The sequence below is a fragment of the Megalobrama amblycephala genome, linkage group LG18, assembly GCF_018812025.1.
Source record: "Megalobrama amblycephala isolate DHTTF-2021 linkage group LG18, ASM1881202v1, whole genome shotgun sequence".
Taxonomy (NCBI): Eukaryota; Metazoa; Chordata; class Actinopteri; order Cypriniformes; family Xenocyprididae; genus Megalobrama; species Megalobrama amblycephala.
The window spans coordinates 11457979-11479369 of NC_063061.1; the positions used below are offsets into that span (position 1 = coordinate 11457979).

A 21391-nucleotide genomic window follows, 5' to 3' on the forward strand; every position below is an offset into this window, starting at 1 on the left:
TATTCACTTCCTAAAAAGTCCCACAATGCACCATGAAAATCAGGGAGCAACAATGCTCACTACGCTCCCTTATGGGAAGTTCTGAAGAGTGAAACTTTGATCACGAGCCAACTCACTACAAATAATGACATGAGATAGATGTTTGTTTGTCTAACTAACATTTTTATCCCTGAATTGTTGCACGTTTATGTAACAAGAAAATGCTGCTGTTCAAGAATACCAGTAGTTGAGTTATAAAATAATGACACAGATGACCAGAAATAGTCATCTGTGTCCCAATGTGTGAGCCAATGTCTTTTACTGTTCTTATAAATGCCCGGATTCATGTACACCATATACTGATTCACAAGCTCACAAGTTAGGGAGCTGAGCTGATGATCCCAAAATTTCAGCTCCATGTCCTGTATTGAGGAAACATCATCTTCATGCATAAACAAACCTGTATGACTTTAGCAACATGGGATAGTCATAAAGGGAGATTATTAATTGTCACCATTTCACCCTGTTTGGACTCCTGTTTTGCACCATTTCCCGCCACTAGTTTGTCACCATAGTTACTGATCACTTTCATCATCACTATCAGCTGTGTTCCATTACCCACCTCGTTTGTCAGTGTATTAAAGTCTTGTGTTTTCAGTTCATCTTTGTCCGGTATGGTTCTATGTGTGGTTGTGTCTTGTGTTTGCCAGTTTGTGGATCTACTTGCCTGTGGATTTATCAAAGACTGTTCTACCCTTTATCTTCCTCTTTGTGCATATACATACAACCAAGCTGTAACATAAATAAATTTACTATAAATTTAAACACTTTTTATTTTCAATTATGGCATAATGGCTACATTATATTACATTATATTGTATTATATTAACATGTGCTGTCTTTATTGTTTTTGGTTCTTCCCTGTTGGACCTAGTTTCTCAGTCTGTTTGATTAATCATTCTGTTCACCTGTTGTCTCATTAATTATCTTATTAGGTCCCTTTGTTTGTTCATGCTTATAAGCCCTCAGTTTTCCCTTAGTCTTCATCAGTTTTCCCTTAGTCTTCATCAGTTCTAGTGACAGATAGCATTTCTTTTTATTCCTGTTTTCTAAGCATTCATCATTAAAGTCTGTCCTTGAAAGTTTCCTCATCTTTGTGACTTTCCTAACCATGCATTGTAACAATTATACTATATTATTGTCACACAATGGGTGTGTGTGCCGGCCGACAGAAAAATACTATTGCAGCATTGAATATAAATCCAATACCAAGTTTAATAAATTCCCCAAAGACAAGACAATCCACTAAACAGGCAGAGTGAAACACCTTAACATAATCGTAACACCAAACAGAGAATGGATACAGGCACAACTTAACTAGTTAATACAAACGAGACTAATTAATCAAACACAGCTGAAAGCAAGTGAACCAATGACAGTTACTATAGCAAAAAAATGAAAAGCATGTTGCTATATATCATGTAGATTATTTTACACTAAACTTGTGGCCTTGAGAACATATGAACTTGAGGTCATGATAACACATCGATTGGCCACAACACAATGATGTAGTTCGTCATATCCATTTTATATCAGTGAAGTTCCATATCGATACTTGGGTAAAGTTGGTTTTATATTCGCACATTCGGACTTCTGATAAATTCAGACTTTTCAATAAATGTGCAATAAATTAATGTTTGCGAATTTTAAACAGCGACATGATATTGACAACCAACGATTGTCAACTTACAACATTTTTCACAGTCAATCAAAATAGGCAAGTATTGTTTTAATGGCATATTTACTTGTGAATGTCCACTGAACGTCCAATGTAGTGTGATTAACAAGGCTATTGAATACAGATGTCCAAATGTGCGAATATAAAACCAACTTTACCGAAGTTCTCCTGGCGCACTCCTAAACACAAGTGAATTTACATGAGGATGCCTTGGTAAATTAACCTAACATTGCAAAATATGAGAATAGTTACCTTGTTGAAGACAAATCCTAAAGAAATTGTGGAATCTCCTCAGTTTCTCCTGCTCAAAATTTCTTTATTGTGATTCACAGCAAAAAATAAATTTACTGTAGAATTTACCCACCATTAAAATTTAACCATGATGCTTTGCAGATTTACAGCAACATGCTGTGTACAGGTTCTACAGTAAGGATTTTTTCATTTTACAGTAATAATGCTGTGAAAACTACAGAAATTTGTTACAGTGCATGTTAACTAATGTAGTTAAGTAATGTTAACTAATTAACCTTATTGTAAAATGTTACCATAAAAGTGAATGCAACCCTTGGATGCCTCTGGTTGGTATCTGTCATAGTTGATCATCCATAAGAGTCTCAGTGGATGCTCACAATTGATAAAGTGTTTTTATCTCTTTCTTTTGTCTATGCAGCAGTAAAATATGCAAGAAGCAGTTTTAATTCAGATTTTTAGATTAATTTTCAAGTTTTACTCTTGAAATCCTTAAGCACTTTTAGAAAAAATAACTAGAGGGAAATAGTAACATGTTGCAGTCTGTTGCTTCTGCTCATTCTGCTGTATCACACATTTTCAGTTCTTCAGTATTATTTGAGTGCTCAGTAAAGATAAGCTGTTGTGGTGTTTTGATAAGTTTGTGCAGGGCTGTGACTGTCAAGGTGGAGACCATAATTCCTTTTTCACATGAGAGATAATTATCTCTGTGTTTATAGTTCATGCGCCTAACATGCATTTTACAAGTGTAGGCTCATAAATAATTTATTCTCTAATTTTTCCAGATACACCAAATATCGCCATCACAAACATATTACACAGATTGGAATGAAAACTGAAGTCCTCAACTAATGCTTTCCCCACCGTCCAGTAAACATGATGGATCCATCTGTAGCTTTAAAGAGTTCAAATCACTATAGATGGGCGGCAACATGGAAGATCATCAGATATTTGCTGGACGATAGCCATATGACATGTAGATGATTGGAATGTAACAGTTACATAAAACACACACACACACACACACACACACACAAACAAATTGATCCAACACAGCCCTTATTGTGTCAAACAGGAGAACCAATGCAATCTCTTTTGCACTGCAGTCTTTTCAACCATTTATTAATAATTGTTTAACAGACTATAGTTTTTAATAACTTTAATGTCTCCAAGGCAAAAAGTTGCACCTTTATCCCAGCTAGCAGGGAACGTTCTCATGTGCAAATTTACTTACTTAGATAAAATCCCATTCGAAATCCACAAGATTTTTCAGTAGAGTGGAAACCTTTTGATTAACTGTTGCAGACTTTTTATTTACCACCTTGCCGTCTTCTTGGAGACCACCTTGTCTCTGCTGGTCTTTAAGCCTCTTTCTGGGTTTAAGTGTCTAAAGATAGTTATATAACAAATTACCATAGTATGCGATAATCATGTGTCAAAATTCTTATGAAGATGATTCTAAAAGGTAAAAAAAAAAAATTAAACCAGCAAAAAATAAATAGAATAAACCAAAAATATATTACAACAACAATAACGAAAACATTGGCACAACTCATTTCAAGATTTGCCTTTGACAAGACTTCACTGTAAAGGGATTGTTCACCCAAAAATTCAATTCTGTCATAGTTTACTTCTGAACACAAAGGAATATATTTGGAAAAAATGTTTGTAACCCAACAGTTGTGGGGCACCATTGACTTCCATATGGGAAAAATATAGCAGTGTGGAGCATTCAGGACGCAAAGAAATTTATACAGGTTGAACAACATGAGGGTGGCTAAACAATGACAGAATTTTCATTTTTGGATGAACTGTTCTTTAACAACTGTATAAATGTTTTTATTATTTATTGTATCTCCCTCATATGTCAATGTTTCTTCTCAACATAATAAGACACTAACCCAGCAAAATGAGATGAGGACTTGCATGCAGATTAAGTTTCTTCTCAACATCAGCTGCAGATGCAGCAACCTGTAGAGTACACACAATACACAAGTCAGAATGCATAATCTCACTTAGTAAAGTAGAAAGAAGAAAATTAAATACTGACATCTGCATGCAACAACAGTCCATCTTCATGTTCCTGAAAATGGGACATTAGAAGCTTGATATGCAGGTGTGCCATCTCTGTGCTTTCAGACTGGGACAGAGCATCCTTCATTTGAGCTTAGATTTCCCCTCTTTGTGTTTGTGTTTTTTTTTTTCTGAAACTCTTATTACTAGCAAGCAATGCACAATTAAACCTGATGTTAAACCTGAATGTGCATGTGTCTCACAAATGCAGGCCTGTCAATTGTTTACTGAGTAACCTACCTGCATGACATGGAGTAATCAGATTACTACAATGCTTTGCAACCTTATATTATTATTATTAACCTGCAAGAAGACCTCTGCAAAATGGTTGTCATAAATGTTACCTGATTATTGATTGCTTTTTCAAATAGTACATGCCTGGATTTTCAGTCGAAAATAAAACAGTTTGAGAATTTTTATTTTATTTGATTTTTTAACTGAGAAACGTCCATAAAAGAGAACGACACTGATGTGAGCTACATTAATTCGCAGGGTATAAGGTGGAATAACAGTCACAGCATAATACTCACAACTCACTACTCTTGAGTACTTTTAAAGGGGCTACTTTTTACTCTTACTTTGAGTGGTATTTAGGATAGGTACTTTTACTCTACTCACACTATACATTTTTGGGAAGTACTTTTACTTGATTATGATTTTTCAGTACTCTTCCCACCACTGATGGTAACATGCCGGGGGGAGAAAACTTTTGAACAGGATAAAGATGCCCAATTTTTTCTTATTTTGTTAAGAAAAAAAAAATAATAATAATTTAGTACTGCCCTTCAGAAGCAACATAAGACACTTAAATGTTTACCAGAAGACAAATTAAGTACAATTTACCTTGATCTTCAAATTCAAAAAGTTTTCACCCCCCGGCTGTTAATGCATCGTGTTTCCTTCTGGAGCATCAGTGAATGTTTGAACCTTTTTAATAGTTGTGTTTGAGTCCCTCAGTTGTCTTAAGTGTGAAAAGATGGATCCCAAAATCCTACAGTCACTGCTGGAAAGGGTTAAAATACGCAAAAGATGCTGAAGAATCTGCAGGAGCAGAACTGAAGAATCTGCAGGAGCTGGAGGATTTTTCTGAAGAACAAAGCTCAGTTTAACTGCTCAGGACAAACAAGAGACTCATGAACAACCATCACAAAACAAAAAAGCAGTCGTAGATCATCAGGTAACCACACACAGTATTAAGAACCAATGGTTCCCAAACTTTTGAACGGGGTCATCTTAATAAATTCAATTTTTTGAATAAATTCTATTTTTTTTGTCTTGTGGACTATATATAAACATATTTTTTGTAAAATATCTTACTCAGGACAGTACTAAATAAAAAATAACATGCATTTTGTATGATCTCTCTTATTTTGATAAAATTATTCACATTTTCACAGATTCTGCAAGGGGTTCCCAAACTTTCGCATGCCACTGTATAGTCATCTAGTTAAAAGTATCCATAAATAATTATGCAAAGCAGATTTGTGTCATTATTCCATTTTTGTTGATGTCATTTTTTTTTTCTTTTGCAAAACCACATAGCCAGCTGCTTTCCTCACTAGCATGACGGTTCTTCCTCCAACCCTCTGTCGCTTCATCTTATGCTTTATTTCTTTTTAGTTGTTACAAACTAATTTTAAGTAGTCCTTTAGTGCTGAGTTTCGAGTTGAGTCCAAACCCTCTATCTTGGACAGTATGACAAATCAGTTTGCAAACTTGTGAAATAAATAAAAGTGGTAACACTTTACAATAAAGTTCATTACGCAAACATTAGTTAATGTATTAACTAACATGAACTAACCACGAGCAATACATTTGTTACTGCATTTACTAATCTTCGTTAATGCCAGTTAATAAGAATACAGTTGTTTGTTCATGTTAGTTCACAGTGAATTAACTAATGTTAACAAGATTTTAATAATGTATTAGTAACTGTTGAAATTAACATTAACAAAGATTAATATCATTAATCATTAATTAATATTAATGCTGCATAAGTGCAGTTCAATATTAGTTCATGTTAACTAATGTAGTTAAGTAATGTTAACTAATTAACCTTATTGTAAAATGTTACCATAAAAGTGAATGCAACCCTTGGATGCCTCTGGTTGGTATCTGTCATAGTTGATCATCCATAAGAGTCTCAGTGGATGCTCACAATTGATAAAGTGTTTTTATCTCTTTTTTTGTCTATGCAGCAGTAAAATATGCAAGAAGCAGTTTTAATTCAGATTTTTAGTTTAATTTTCAAGTTTTACTCTTGAAATCCTTAAGCACTTTTAGAAAAAATAACTAGAGGGAAATAGTAACATGTTGCAGTCTGTTGCTTCTGCTCATTCTGCTGTATCACACATTTTCAGTTCTTCAGTATTATTTGAGTGCTCAGTAAAGATAAGCTGTTGTGGTGTTTTGATAAGTTTGTGCAGGGCTGTGACTGTCAAGGTGGAGACCATAATTCCTTTTTCACATGAGAGATAATTATCTCAGTGTTTATAGTTCATGCGCCTAACATGCATTTTACAAGTGTAGGCTCATAAATAATTTATTCTCTAATTTTTCCAGATACACCAAATATCGCCATCACAAACATATTACACAGATTGGAATGAAAACTGAAGTCCTCAACTAATGCTTTCCCCACCGTCCAGTAAACATGATGGATCCATCTGTAGCTTTAAAGAGTTCAAATCACTATAGATGGGCGGCAACATGGAAGATCATCAGATATTTGCTGGACGATAGCCATATGACATGTAGATGATTGGAATGTAACAGTTACATAAAACACACACACACACACACACACACACACACACAAACAAATTGATCCAACACAGCCCTTATTGTGTCAAACAGGAGAACCAATGCAATCTCTTTTGCACTGCAGTCTTTTCAACCATTTATTAATAATTGTTTAACAGACTATAGTTTTTAATAACTTTAATGTCTCCAAGGCAAAAAGTTGCACCTTTATCCCAGCTAGCAGGGAACGCTCTCATGTGCAAATTTACTTACTTAGATAAAATCCCATTCGAAATCCACAAGATTTTTCAGTAGAGTGGAAACCTTTTGATTAACTGTTGCAGACTTTTTATTTACCACCTTGCCGTCTTCTTGGAGACCACCTTGTCTCTGCAGGTCTTTAAGCCTCTTTCTGGGTTTAAGTGTCTAAAGATAGTTATATAACAAATTACCATAGTATGCGATAATCATGTGTCAAAATTCTTATGAAGATGATTCTAAAAGGTAAAAAAAAAAAATTAAACCAGCAAAAAATAAATAGAATAAACCAAAAATATATTACAACAACAATAACGAAAACATTGGCACAACTCATTTCAAGATTTGCCTTTGACAAGACTTCACTGTAAAGGGATTGTTCACCCAAAAATTTAATTCTGTCATAGTTTACTTCTGAACACAAAGGAATATATTTGGAAAAAATGTTTGTAACCCAACAGTTGTGGGGCACCATTGACTTCCATAGTAGGGAAAAATACAGCAGTGTGGAGCATTCAGGACGCAAAGAAATTTATACAGGTTGAACAACATGAGGGTGGCTAAACATTGACAGAATTGTCATTTTTGAATGAACTGTTCTTTAACAACTGTATAAATGTTATTATTTATTGTATCTCCCTCGTATGTCAATGTTTCTTCTTAACATCCTATAAGACACTAACTCAGCAAAATGAGACGAGGACTTGCATGCAGATTAAGTTTCTTCTCAACATCAGCTGCAGATGCAGCAACCTGTAGAGTACACACAATGCACAAGTCAGAGTACATAATCTCACTTAGTAAAGTAGAAAGAAGAAAATTAAATACTCACATCTGCATGCAACAACAGTCCATCTTCATGTTCCTGAAAATGGGACATTAGAAGCTTGATATGCAGGTGTGCCATCTCTGTGCTTTCAGGCTGGGACAGAGCATCCTTCAGTGGCATAGATTTGAGCTTAGATTTCCCCCTCTTTGTGTTGATAACAGTGAGTTTGGTTGTAAAAATGGTGCAAAATGGTTGTCATAAATGTTGCCTGATTATTGATTGCTTTTTCAAATAGTATATGCCTGTATTTTCAGTCGAAAATAAAACAGTTTGAGAAATTGTTTTTATTTGATTTTTTAACTGAGAAACGTCCATAAAGAGAACGACACTGATGTGAGCTACATTAATTCGCAGGGTATAAGGTGGAATAACAGTCACAGCATAATACTCACAACTCACTACTCTTGAGTACTTTTAAAGGGGCTACTTTTTACTCTTACTTTGAGTGGTATTTAGGATAGGTACTTTTACTCTACTCACACTATACTTTTTTTGGGAAGTAATAGTACTTTTACTTGATTATGATTTTTCAGTACTCTTCCCACCACTTGATGGTAAAATGACCATATATATATATATATATATATATATATATATATATATATATATATATATATTATTATTCTGATTTATTTATTTTTATATTAAAGTGAACAGTTATTTAAATAAATTATAATAATAATTCACAATATTACTGTTTTTACTGTATTTTTCTATCAAATAAATCCCGCTTGGTGAGCATAGGAGACTTACCAACCCCAACAGTAGTGTAGGTCTTCAAAATACTTTCTGATGTATTGTCATCTAGTCAAAAGTATCCATAAATAATTATGCAAAGCAGTTTTGAGTCCAAACCCTCTATCTTGGACAGTATGACAAATCCCTGGAGACCTCCCTACCTGTCTGTACATCCACCCTCACCTGCCAGTAGGTGTCCAGGGCGTGAGGACGCACCTTCTGGGAGGGGGACGTTATGTCACAGTTACAGTAATTCCCAGACTTCATTTCCCGTAATCCTCCCTGGTCATCACCTGCACTCACTTTATCAATCAGTAATCACCACACTCAGCTGCAGCACATTATCTGGACTATTTAAGCTAGACACATCCTCACACACATTGCAAGGTCTTGTTTACCACGGTTGCAATTCTGAGCGTTCATCATTCTGTTTGTCTGCCTGTTTTTGATCTAGTCTGTTCCCTGTCTATGATTCTCTACTGCCTGAATTTACCATTTTTGTTAATGTCATTTTTTTTTTCTTTTGCAAAACCACATAGCCAGCTGCTTTCCTCACTAGCATGACGGTTCTTCCTCCAACCCTCTGTCGCCTCATTTTATGCTTTATTTGTTTTTAGTTGTTACAAACTAATTTTAAGTAGTCCTTTAGTGCTGAGTTTCGAGTTGAGTCCAAACCCTCTATCTTGGACAGTATGACAAATCAGTTTGCAAACTTGTGAAATAAATAAAAGTGGTAACACTTTACAATAAAGTTCATTACGCAAACATTAGTTAATGTATTAACTAACATGAGCTAACCATGAGCAATACATTTGTTACTGCATTTACTAATCTTCGTTAATGCCAGTTAATAAGAATACAGTTGTTTGTTCATGTTAGTTCACAGTGAATTAACTAATGCTAACAAGATTTTAATAATGTATTAGTAACTGTTGAAATTAACATTAACAAAGATTAATAGCCTTAATCATTAATTAATATTAATGCTGCATAAGTGCAGTTCAATATTAGTTCATGTTAACTAATGTAGTTAAGTAATGTTAACTAATTAACCTTATTGTAAAATGTTACCATTTGGATGCCTCTGGTTGGTATCTGTCATAGTTAATCATTCATAAGAGTCCCAGTGGATGCTTACTGTCACGAATCCTGTCAGTTCCGGACTAAATTTCCCATCATCCCCCCTGTCAATCACATGCACTCACTCCACCTATCACCTGTTGCCACATCCACCCTAGCACACCACACTGATCACCACACCCAGATGCAGCTCATTATCAGGACTATAAAGGACTCACACTCACACCACCAGTTGGCGAAGTCTTGATTACCCAGTGTGTCATTTCTGAGCGTTTCCTTGTTTCCTGTCCAGAGTCACGTCACGTCACGTCACGTCACGTCACGTCTCCGCTGATTGCCCAGAGTCACGTCACGTCACGTCTCCGCTGATCGCCCAGAGTCACGTCACGTCACGTCTCCGCTGACCGCCCAGAGTCACGTCACGTCACGTCACGTCTCCGCTGATCGCCCAGAGTCACGTCATGTCACGTCTCCGCTGATCGCCCAGAGTCACGTCACTTCTCCGCTGATCGCCCAGAGTCACGTCACGTCACGTCTCTGCTGATCGCCCAAAGTCACGTCACGTCTCTGCTGATCGCCCAGAGTCACGTCACGTCACGTCACGTCTCCGCTGATTGCCCAGAATCACGGCACGTCTCCGCTGATCGTTGTGTATTCTGTACCTCCACGTCACGTCACGTCACGTCACGTCTCCGCTGATTGCCCAGAGTCACGTCACTTCTCCGCTGATCGCCCAGAGTCACGTCACGTCACGTCTCCGCTGATTGCCCAGAGTCACATCACTTCTCCGCTGATCGCCCAGAGTCACGTCACGTCACGTCTCTGCTGATCACCCAGAGTCACGTCACGTCACGTCTCCGCTGATCGCCCAGGGTCACGTCACGTCACGTCTCCGCTGCCCAGTGCCCGAGTCAGCTCCAGACTCCGCACCAGAACCCGCTTCAGGAGTCCACGAGCCCACTCCAGGAGCCCACGAGCCCGCTCTGGCCTTCGACGAGCCAACTCCAGCCCACCACGAGCCAGCTTCTTACCCACCATGGCCGCGATACCCATACCCACGAACTCTGACATGTCATGGCCGCCCACGGCTCCCGACCCGCCTTGGCCGCCCATGGCCCCCGACCCGCCATGGCCGCCTACGGCCCCTGACCCACCGTGGCAGTCCGACTCTCCTGACCCGCCGTGGCTGCCCGAGGCATCTGACCCGCCGTGGCACCTAGAGTCCCTTGACCTGCCCTGGAGACCTCCCTACCTGTCTGTACATCCACCCTCACCTGCCAGTAGGTGTCCAGGGCGTGAGGACGCGCCTTCCGGGAGGGGGACGTTATGTCACAGTTACAGTAATTCCCAGACTTCATTTCCCATAATCCTCCCTGGTCATCACCTGCACTCACTTTATCAATCAGTAATCACCACACTCAGCTGCAGCACATTATCTGGACTATTTAAGCTAGACACATCCTCACACACATTGCAAGGTCTTGTTTACCACGGTTGCAATTCTGAGCGTTCATCATTCTGTTTGTCTGCCTGTTTTTGATCTAGTCTGTTCCCTGTCTATGATTCTCTACTGCCTGAATTGACCCTTGCCTGTTTACTGTTTATCCCTGTCTGCTGCCTGCCTCGACCCTTTGCCTGGTATTGTTTATGTTGCTTGCTGCCTTCCTCGACTCTCTGCCTGTTCACTGGATTGTGTATTCTGTACTGCCATCATTCCCAATAAACTGCATTTGGATCTATACACTTCTGACTCGTTACATCATCATTCAGGTTGGATTTTAGCTTTAATGTACGTTTTGTTTTAATAAAGCAGCTGATATTGCCATAGAAACCTAGTGCACTGCCGACTCACTTTCACCACAAAATGGCGGAAACGCAGGGCTGCTGCTGGGCGCCGGTGTTGCAATGGAACCTTCTATTGAGTGTCGCTTCTTGTTAGTGTGTATTCTCCACCCCCACCGCCGTTCTGCTCTCTCACGTCTGCATTCAAGTGCACAAGTCGGTTTTTCAACAGGAATATCGCAAAAAGAGTAGCAAAAGTCAAAGCACCAGGAATTTAACTTGTACTGCCAGATCTGAGAGGTTGTAAGCGTTGACTTTAAGTTGTACAGCTAAACTGAAGTAAAGTGCAAAAGTAAATATGTCTCACACATTTGTGTCTGTCATTTTGTTTATGTGAATGCCATTTTACACATTTGTAACTATTAATCTGCTACTTCAACTTCGTAAAACGGGTGTTTTGATTGTTGTCTGTGCAAATCGAAACATTTAGCTTTTCACATCAGGGCTGTGAGTGTAAATTTCAATTTACAAATATTAATATGACAAGTTTTTACATTAAAATCAGCAACTTCTCGAGTTTTTCTACTGATTACCTTCATACCTAATGAAGAGGTTGACTGGCAAAAAGTATTTTATGTATTTTGAAAATACAAAAATTCTAAGCTTAAATATATGTAAATACAAAATGCATTTGAATTTTTTTTGAAGTATTTAAATACAAAATAGTATTTTGTATTTCAAATACGTATTTCAAATACATTTATTTACATTATTACATAATACACAACACTGTTAATCTAAAGGGGATGGTGGCTTTACAGAAGTGATGCTTTTTGTGATTTTTTTTTTTTTTTTTTTTTTTTTTTCAGCAAGGGGGATCCCCGCATCACCCTCAAATGGAGACCTGCCTATAAATAAGGAAAGCGCAGCATGGGTGGGTTAGACTACGAGAGGCTCCATGCAGTGTCTGTGGTTACAAACATTCTGAGAGACTTGCTTGTTGCTGCTGCAGGAAAGATCATTTCTGTGAGTGTTACTTCTTGTAGTTTACTGGAGAATTATTGATAGAAGATAGACTATGTATTTATATGTGTATGTATTTATTGTATGTATTTATGTATTTATTTATCCTATCTTATTTTAAACTATTTATGTTGTCATGTTGTTCAGTCAAAAACACATTATTTAACTAGATTCAAAATTATGTTTAAAGCTTTTATAGTCAATAGGTGGTTGACAAGTCCTGACAATAAATAAATAATAATAATAATAATAATAGGGGCATGTTGTCACAATGCAATCATTTCTTCATATAGTTGACCCTAATTGAATGCTAGTGGGGTTTTATTGTGTTCTTGTTATACACACACACACACACACACACATGTTTGTGTGCAGTGACGTGCAGAGAGTTCCTCAGGGGCAGGGGCTCAAATGTAAAAAAGGGCAATGTTAAAAAAAAAGAAAGAAAAAAACATTATCATCAAGCCTCCATTTATTTGATATAAAATTTAATCGATGAAAAATATAAAATATTGTGAAATATTATTACGGTTTAAAATACTGCTTTTCTATTTTAATTCTATTTATTTCTGTGATGCAAAGCTGCATTTTCCGCATCATTACTACAGTCTTCAGTGTCACATGATCCTTCAGAAATCATTCTAATATGCTGTTTCATTATCAATGTTGGAAACAGTATTTTTATAACCTGTGATATTTTTTCAGGATTTTTTGATGAATAAAAAGATTTATATTGTTAGAGAAGATTTCTATTTTGAATAAATGCTGTTATTTTTAACTTTTTTTAATCAAAGAATCCTGAAAAAAGTATCACAGCAGGTTATAAAAACAAACACTTTAAGTTCATTTAAGATGTTATTTAACTCAATTATTTAACAAAATTAGCATTTTGGCATAATTCTGTGTGCTATTGTTTGTTGAAGCGTAAATATTCTGGCGCATGTTTTTCTGTGCACACGAGTTGTGTGTCACACGGACACAACAGACAGCGCATTCTCGTTTGTCTTGTGGCACTTTAATGATTTAAAAGCATTAGCATGAATAAGAGTGTAATCATATAATGTAACGCTAGCCAAATTATGACGGATAATGAATGCTGCTTTAACTGGGTTAAATCATTTTAAAATGTTAATCTGAACAAATGAATTGCATGCGTTAATGCGCTAATTTAAACTGCACCAGTTTTAACATATTGCTAGCATGACTTAGCATGTTGCTAGCATAAATTAACAAATTGCTAACATGTTTTAACACATTGCTAACATGATTTAGCATTTTGCACATTGCTAGCATGTCTTATGACAGTTGCTAGGCTTTGGTAGTGATAGATAGTTGGTGAATGAAGCTTAAATACTTTATTAAGAGTTGTTTTATAAAAGTTTTGACCCCCTCAATGAAAGTCTATGGGACTTTTGTCAAGCCAACATAATTCTGAGAAAATGTCTAAAATCATTTGTTGGCAAATTCCACTTCATTTGATTTGATAGTTGGTATCTCAAGCAATGTCATTTATACATTTTAAAATGTGGCTGAAATGTATAGTGATACTGTTACTGATACTTCTACTATTTATTCTTTCTATTTATAGGGCCAGAATTTTACAATGGGTAACAAAACATCTTCAGAAAACAGTTCAATTCCGCTCAAAAGCAATCCCGAAGACAATACAACAGCAACAACATTATTCAAACAAGAGCCAGCATTTCAACCAAAGCAGGTGACATACAGAATTCCAGCTCTCATCTACATAAGTGAAGATCAAACCTACCTTGCCTTTGCTGAAAAGCGGAAAAGTGAAGACGACACAGATGCAGAATTGCTTGTAATGAGAAGAGGATCGTGGAAAGATGACAAGAAGGAAGTTGAGGTACTGGACATGTTAACCAAAATTATTCATAACTATTATTCACAACAATTTCTTAAAGTCCCCCTGCAGTCAATAATTTTATCCCTTAAAACTCATCTTTGATCACCAAAATTACAAATGTAAAGTTTTTTCCTGTGGAAAAAAAAAATTCTCATTCCTTAAAATAGCTTGAATGTAAAGCCTCGTACACACTGGGACGTTTATCGTTCGCGCTTATCGCCAGCGTTTTTCGTGTTCATACCCAAGCAATTTTCACTGGCGATGCACAGAGTGAACATGCAAATTCACTTCCTGACAGTATATGGCCCTTGTGCTTAGTGCAAGTGAACGGTAGTGCAAATAAACATTTTTATGAATTAGACATTAATAAAATTAAAGAAGATAAAAATACAGATATAAAATGGCATATATGGCATTACATGACATGAGGAGATGGAATGGTAGTGCAAATAAGTCACAATGACAGCAGAGAGTGCAAGTGAACGGTAAAGCAAATAAACATTTATGAAATAGACATGCTCAGCTATATTTCTTGAATGTAAAGAAAAAAAAACAATAAAAATACAGAAATAAAATGGCATATAATACACTTCTATTGGTGTGGCCAAGAACTGGCAGAGCGCCCATGTAGGGGTCTTCCTCATCTACTTACTTCCTCTTAGTCGTCTTGGTAACAGTGTGTGCTCGGCAAGACCGTTTCGTGCTTGAGCGCCACCAAGCCTTGTTTTACTGTAACTTCAGCAGCTCCAGGCATGTGAACAAAAGCACCAATCTCATTGGTCAGCCAGTTTTTAACGCAATGCGTCAAACCAAAAAACGAGTCTGAGGCGTTTTTTAAAAAATTACGCTTTTATGCCTGCCGTTTTGCGCGTCGGTGTGCACACTCACATTGGCGCCCTTTGTTTAGTCACGAGGCATTAAACGTCAGCGAAAAACACATGCGATAATCGTCCCGGTGTGAACAAGCGTTAACTCTACACCCTTGCTTCATTTAGTATACGTGGATCTATAAATATGCTAATTAGCCCCGCCTCCACTCACTTGCACAAGCTCAGAGATCCACTTGGTCAACTTACTGAGGTAAACATTAGCTGTGTCTCATTTCGAAGGCTGCGTCCTCCGGAGGTCGCATTCAAAGGTTGCATACGTCATTGAGGATGTATCATTTCAGAAAAGTAAGTAAGACACTCCGAATACGACCTTCAAATGCGTCCTTCTTTCACACAAATTCGGAGGATGCATGAGGTGTATCCTTCACTGCTGCAGATAGCCCACAATTCTTTGCATCACTGTTAACAACCGTCATATTTGTAAAATAAATAAATAAATAAATAAATGACGTCGACGGCAAATGTACATGTAAAAGTGAAGATGTGGTGTTTAAATGTAACTAGTTTCAAGCTTGTTTTTGTTTTAAACTTTCTTCTTCTTAATATCCTCCTCCTTTGTCTCTGTAGCATATCTGTTGTACAAATACTGAAGCTCTTCAAGCATTAACCAAAATAAAACAATACATTTTCTTTTCAAATTACTTTCCAAATTTATAAATAATTTTCATTCATGAATGCGCAACTATGCTGCCGTGAACGTGTCGGCATCGCAACGTTCACCTGTTTCCTTTCCTGCCCGTGTGTCCTACGAAGGACGTCTTGTTTAATTCTGGTTAAGGACACTCCGTATACCACGTCCTTCACAGGATTCGTCCTCTGGAGGATACAGCCTTCAAAATTAAATTAAATGAGACGCAGCTAATGATATCGCTTTTTACGTTGTTTGACACATAACGGTAAGATTAGCCTTTTGCTTGACTACTTTATCAAACCTCTGCTAATAATGTGTTGCTAATGTTACACAAACTGTTCCCGTTCGCTATCTCAGATGGCAGCTGCCTTCTAACAAACAGTATCCTTAGAAATGCTTTGAACAACCGTCAGTGGAGAAAGGCATATAGTTCATCATAATATTATCACACACCAGCTATATTGCTAAATCTACCCGATTTTTCATATCAACAGAAAAATATACGGGGATAACCTGGTGCTCATAGTTAATGATCTGCTAAAGCCCGCCCGCACCTTGACGTGAACACACACAATTTATTTAGATCACTGCAGTTTTAAAGAGAAAATAGTCAATAGTAGTGTTGACTTATGTATTTGTACATGGTTTGTCTTAAAGCATAATAAAAACAGCACATAGACATATAAACAACATTAAAAACTTGATTTTCACCACAGGGGGACTTTAACAACTTACTGTAACTATTTCATTGATTCTTCACACAATCTAGCATTTTTTAGTTTATAAAAGGCATCAACAGTCATGATGTCATGCTTTTTATTTCAGTGGGTCAGTGGACATCAGGTGCTCACTTCAGCTTGTCTACCAGCCACCGCAGCATGAATCCATGTCCGGTCTATGAGAGAAAATCCAAGACCCTCTTTCTGTTTTTCATTTGTATTCCTGATGGGGTTTCAGAAAATGACCAAATAAAAGAAAAAAAGAACAGGGCTCGGCTTTGTTACGTAACCAGTAAGGACACTGGCAAAACATGGAGTGGTATTACTGACTTGAAAGATGTGATCAGTGAAAAGGAGAAAAACTGGGCCACCTTTGCTGTTGGACCAGGACATGGTGTTCAAATGGACAAAGGGAGACTGATAATTCCGGCCTGTGCATATCGCACATCATGTTGCTGCTCGCCATGTTTCTGCTTATCATGTTGCTGTCTCAAATCTTATGCATTCGCATTCTACAGTGATGATGAAGGAAACACTTGGCATGTAGGAGAACATATAGATGGTGAGTCTAATGAGTGTCAGATGGCTGAGATCATAGACGACGAAGGTAACAGTACACTGTACTGCAATGCTCGAAGTACATCTAGACACAGAGTCGAGGCTCTAAGCAAGAATGGTGGAAAAAATTTTGACAAACCTTCATCTGCTCAAGAGCTGATAGAGACTAGAGGTGGCTGCCAAGGAAGTGTGCTGAGTATTTGCCCTGATCAGAGTACATGGCTGCTCCATTCTCACCCATCTGATACAGAGAAGAGAAAGGATCTCAAAATCTATATAAATAAATCACCGAAGGATCCCAAGCAATGGAAAACCATACAACGCATCAATGAAGGTCCAAGTGGATACTCAGATCTGGCAGAGTGTAAAGATAGAAATTACATTGCCTGTCTCTTTGAATGTGGACAGAAAAGAGAAATTGAAACAATAGCCTTCAAGCTTTTCAATATCAGCAATGCTTTGCATAATCAATAGGTGGATTCTCCACAGCAACGTTCAAGTTCACGTTGCAAAAATTGTTCTTTTAATGTAATTTTTGTTTGTTTGTCTGTTATAGTTAATTTGCTAATTGCTGAATGTTAAAAATCAAGTTGGAAATACATCAATATAATAATTCAAATAACCAACCAAGCAATATGCTTTCGTTATTATAACTGTATTATAACCTTTTTAAATCCTATATTTAATTCACCTGAATTATTCAATAAGTAGGAAACAGGAAACATATTTTCATTGTAGCTATTATTTATTTGTAATTTCATAACATTACATGAACATAAAATAAAGACATTCTTTGAATGATGTTGAAAATGTTGTTTTGTTTTTTTTTATATGGAAAACTTAATCAAATTAAACAGTATAGACACTTACACTGTGTCCAGTGTGACGCCTACACTGGAAGTGTCAAAGTGAACATTCCGAATCCATTAAGAGTCACACTACACTGTTCATTCCATTTATTTCCATCATACACATGCAAATGTGTCAGACCACAAACACAAGCTCATACAAAAAGTTTCACCAAATCCACTTGAAGGCAAGCCTGCAAACATTGTGATACGCAGGGAAATTGACAAGAGGTTGTTTTTTTTTTATGGAGGGCAATGAAGGAGAGGCTTTACTATGCTGAATAAACTGCTTTTGTAAGGAAATAGCTTATCAATAAAGATAAGGGCCTAGTGTTTTGATAAATTTGTGCAGAGGTGTGGTCAACATTAGGGGTGAAGACCATAAATTATTTTTGACATGAGAGATAATATTAGTGACCTAAGTTAGCCCAGTGTTTAGTTCATGCATGTAACATGCATTTGTAAGTGTAGACTTTTAATTTTCCTAATAATTCTTCTCTTATTATTCTAGCTACAAATGTCAGCAGTTCATTACACAGATTAGAATAAAAACTGAAGTCCTCAACTCCTTGTGCACTTAGTGATAAAAGATATTCTCATCTATCAATGCTTTGCCAACCCAATCTGGTAAACATGATGGATCCGTGTGAGAGTTCAAATCACCATGGATGGGCAGTAACTTGGAAGATCACCAGATTTTTGTCGGACAATAGCCATATGACATGTGCTAGATGATTGAATGTAATAAAGAATGTAATAAATTTATATAATACAAAAAAAAGAAGACAATATTTTTTATGCAACACAGCCCTTTAAGATTGTGTCAAAGAGCTAATGCAATCTATCTCTCTTTTGCATTTGTCTTTTTCCTATGATTTACAGAAATAAAACAACTCTTACATCACATTTCAACAAAGTATTTCTCAAGAGACGAATGCCCTTATTTTCAAAAGCAAGAACATTACACTCTTAAGAGAGAGAAAAATCATGTGTTGAGTGTGTCTTTTTCAACACCCTATCTTCCTGGGTTTCAAAGAAACTTCTCACCTTTCTCAGCACTGAAAGGTGAAGAAACTCCTTTGAAAATACTGAGTGGAAGTTAAAAAGATTAATCAAAAGATAAGTTGAGAAGAAAAATATAAGAATGTAAAATTTACTTTTCTATTTTTTTCATGTTTGTGATTGACTGAATCATCCAGGCTTGTTCCAGTGTGGTGAGATGTATAAAGAGAAAGAGAAAAAGAATAAACAATGAAAAACAAAACAAAAAAAATAATAATTTTGTGCAATGGAAAGGTTCTGTGGATGGTTCTTCTTGGAATTGTAGATGCCAGATTTCTTTATTTTTAATTGTGAAGGTAGTCTAATAAATAATATATGACCACATGTTGACTGCTACTTATCATCCTGCTGTTTAATGTTTAACCTTAATGTTTAATGTTTAGCTTGTGCGATTTACTGTGCTGATATAGGATATTATAAATACAGGATGTTCAGCATGTTTTGGTTAGACCTGATGAGAGGCTCCTGTAGTGTCTGTGGTGCCAAACCTGCTGTGAGAATCCTTTGCTGCTGCAGGAAAGTTCATTTCTGTGAGTATTGCTTCTTTTGACAGGGGGGATCCACACAGGCCATTAGGCTCAGGAATTTTTTATGGCAAAGAAATCAGTTGACTGAATTTCTTGATCTATTTCATTATTTACAACAGTGGCTATACTCTCAATTATGTCATTTTGAATTCATTTTGAAGTACCTTTGAAAATGGTTGATGTTTTCAGATGCTCTGCAAGTGCTGGGTCAAACTCTGAAAAGGTTTCTAAAAGTTGTATAAAATTCCCCTTGTTTTTACATGTAGCAGACTCATCATGACCACGAAATGTGTGTTCTTGTTGGCCCAAATACAGAACAATGATCAGTTTGCATTAAAGATCACGTTTTGCTTGTTATCTGTTAATATTTTGAGTATCACTTTTTTTTATCCTCATCCACTTAACAAATACTGTATTTGTCAGTACAGTGGTGTCATATGTAGCCTACATTCTCAGATGTTATTGTTCATAGAATCATGAATAAAGGTTTTAAACTGGGTTTTTACCATTAGAAAGACAAAAACAGAAAGAAAAAAAAAAACCCAGCACCATCTCTCCCTTTATACTGACCATCATCTTGAGCACAGAGATGGTAATGATGATCAGTATTGCAGGTTTCTTGCCTCGGAGGCATGTCTATAACAAATGTATGCTAATGTCACACTGTACAAGTTGTTTTATTAAGAATTAATGTATAATGAAGGTTTTATGTCCCACTTGAACTTTCTTACCTACAGCTAATGTGCTTGGCTTAGACATATTTTGTCGTAAAGGGTTCAGGAAGTCAAGAGAAACTGAGGCTGTGAAGATGGACATATTTGTTCAAATATCAAAGAAGGTACCCATATGAAAAAAAACCTGTATGTTTCATATACAGCAACCATATATCTTCCTTACTTAAATCAGCCAGAATTTCCTTATGTGTTTCATATAAGTCCAATACATGTCATATACAAAATCAGACCGATTATGGCCACTTTCATACTAAAAAGCACACATAAAACTTATATGGGATTTTTAGGTCATATATGAATACTGCAAATTTCTTATATGAGTTTTACATGACAACAGTATGTAATATTATGATTTTAGTAGAAAATGTGTATGAATATCAATAAATTTCCTATACAAATCATTTAAAATTCTTGATTGAATCATATGAAAGTCATATAGGATTCATTTAAATTTTGCATTATTTGCTCATGAATTTTATACAGATTATATATGTTTTTAATAGGTAAATTGTGTGTCTGTTCTTCAAACTTTATACGTTTCCACCCAATTCCTCATATCTCTACATATAATTATCTTACATGATTTCTATAAATATTACAATATCTCTGCATATACAAATCATATATGATTTCAGACAATTACTTGCACAAATTTACATTAGAAATACTTTTATTTCAACACAATCAAAGAGACAATCAAATTATACTCCACAAGAGTAATTTAAAATTACAACTTGATATCAAACTGAACTTTGCATAAGCAAAACACACACACACACAAACACACCCCAACAACAACAACAAAATACCGTGAACACACTGTCACGGCTATAAATCATCAAAGACCATTAAAGGTGCTAAAGAGGATGTTTTGTTTTATACATTTTTGCAATGTTACTTGAAACTGTCTTTACTAACTGATAAAAGACTATTTATTAGGTGCACTGAAAGGAATAATATTAATATACATCATCTGTGCACGAGGTAGGGCCTTAAAAACATCAGCCAATCGTTTACGCGATCATCGCGTAAACGATTGGCCCTCTGGCTTGTCAATCACTGCC

General features: G+C 36.4%; 1 pseudogene; it reads left to right on the forward strand.

Annotated features, from left to right (window-relative positions):
* The first annotated feature begins 12360 nt into the window (after window positions 1-12360).
* Window positions 12361-17936, forward strand: LOC125253392 (annotated as a pseudogene).
* Window positions 17937-21391: the final 3455 nt, after the last annotated feature.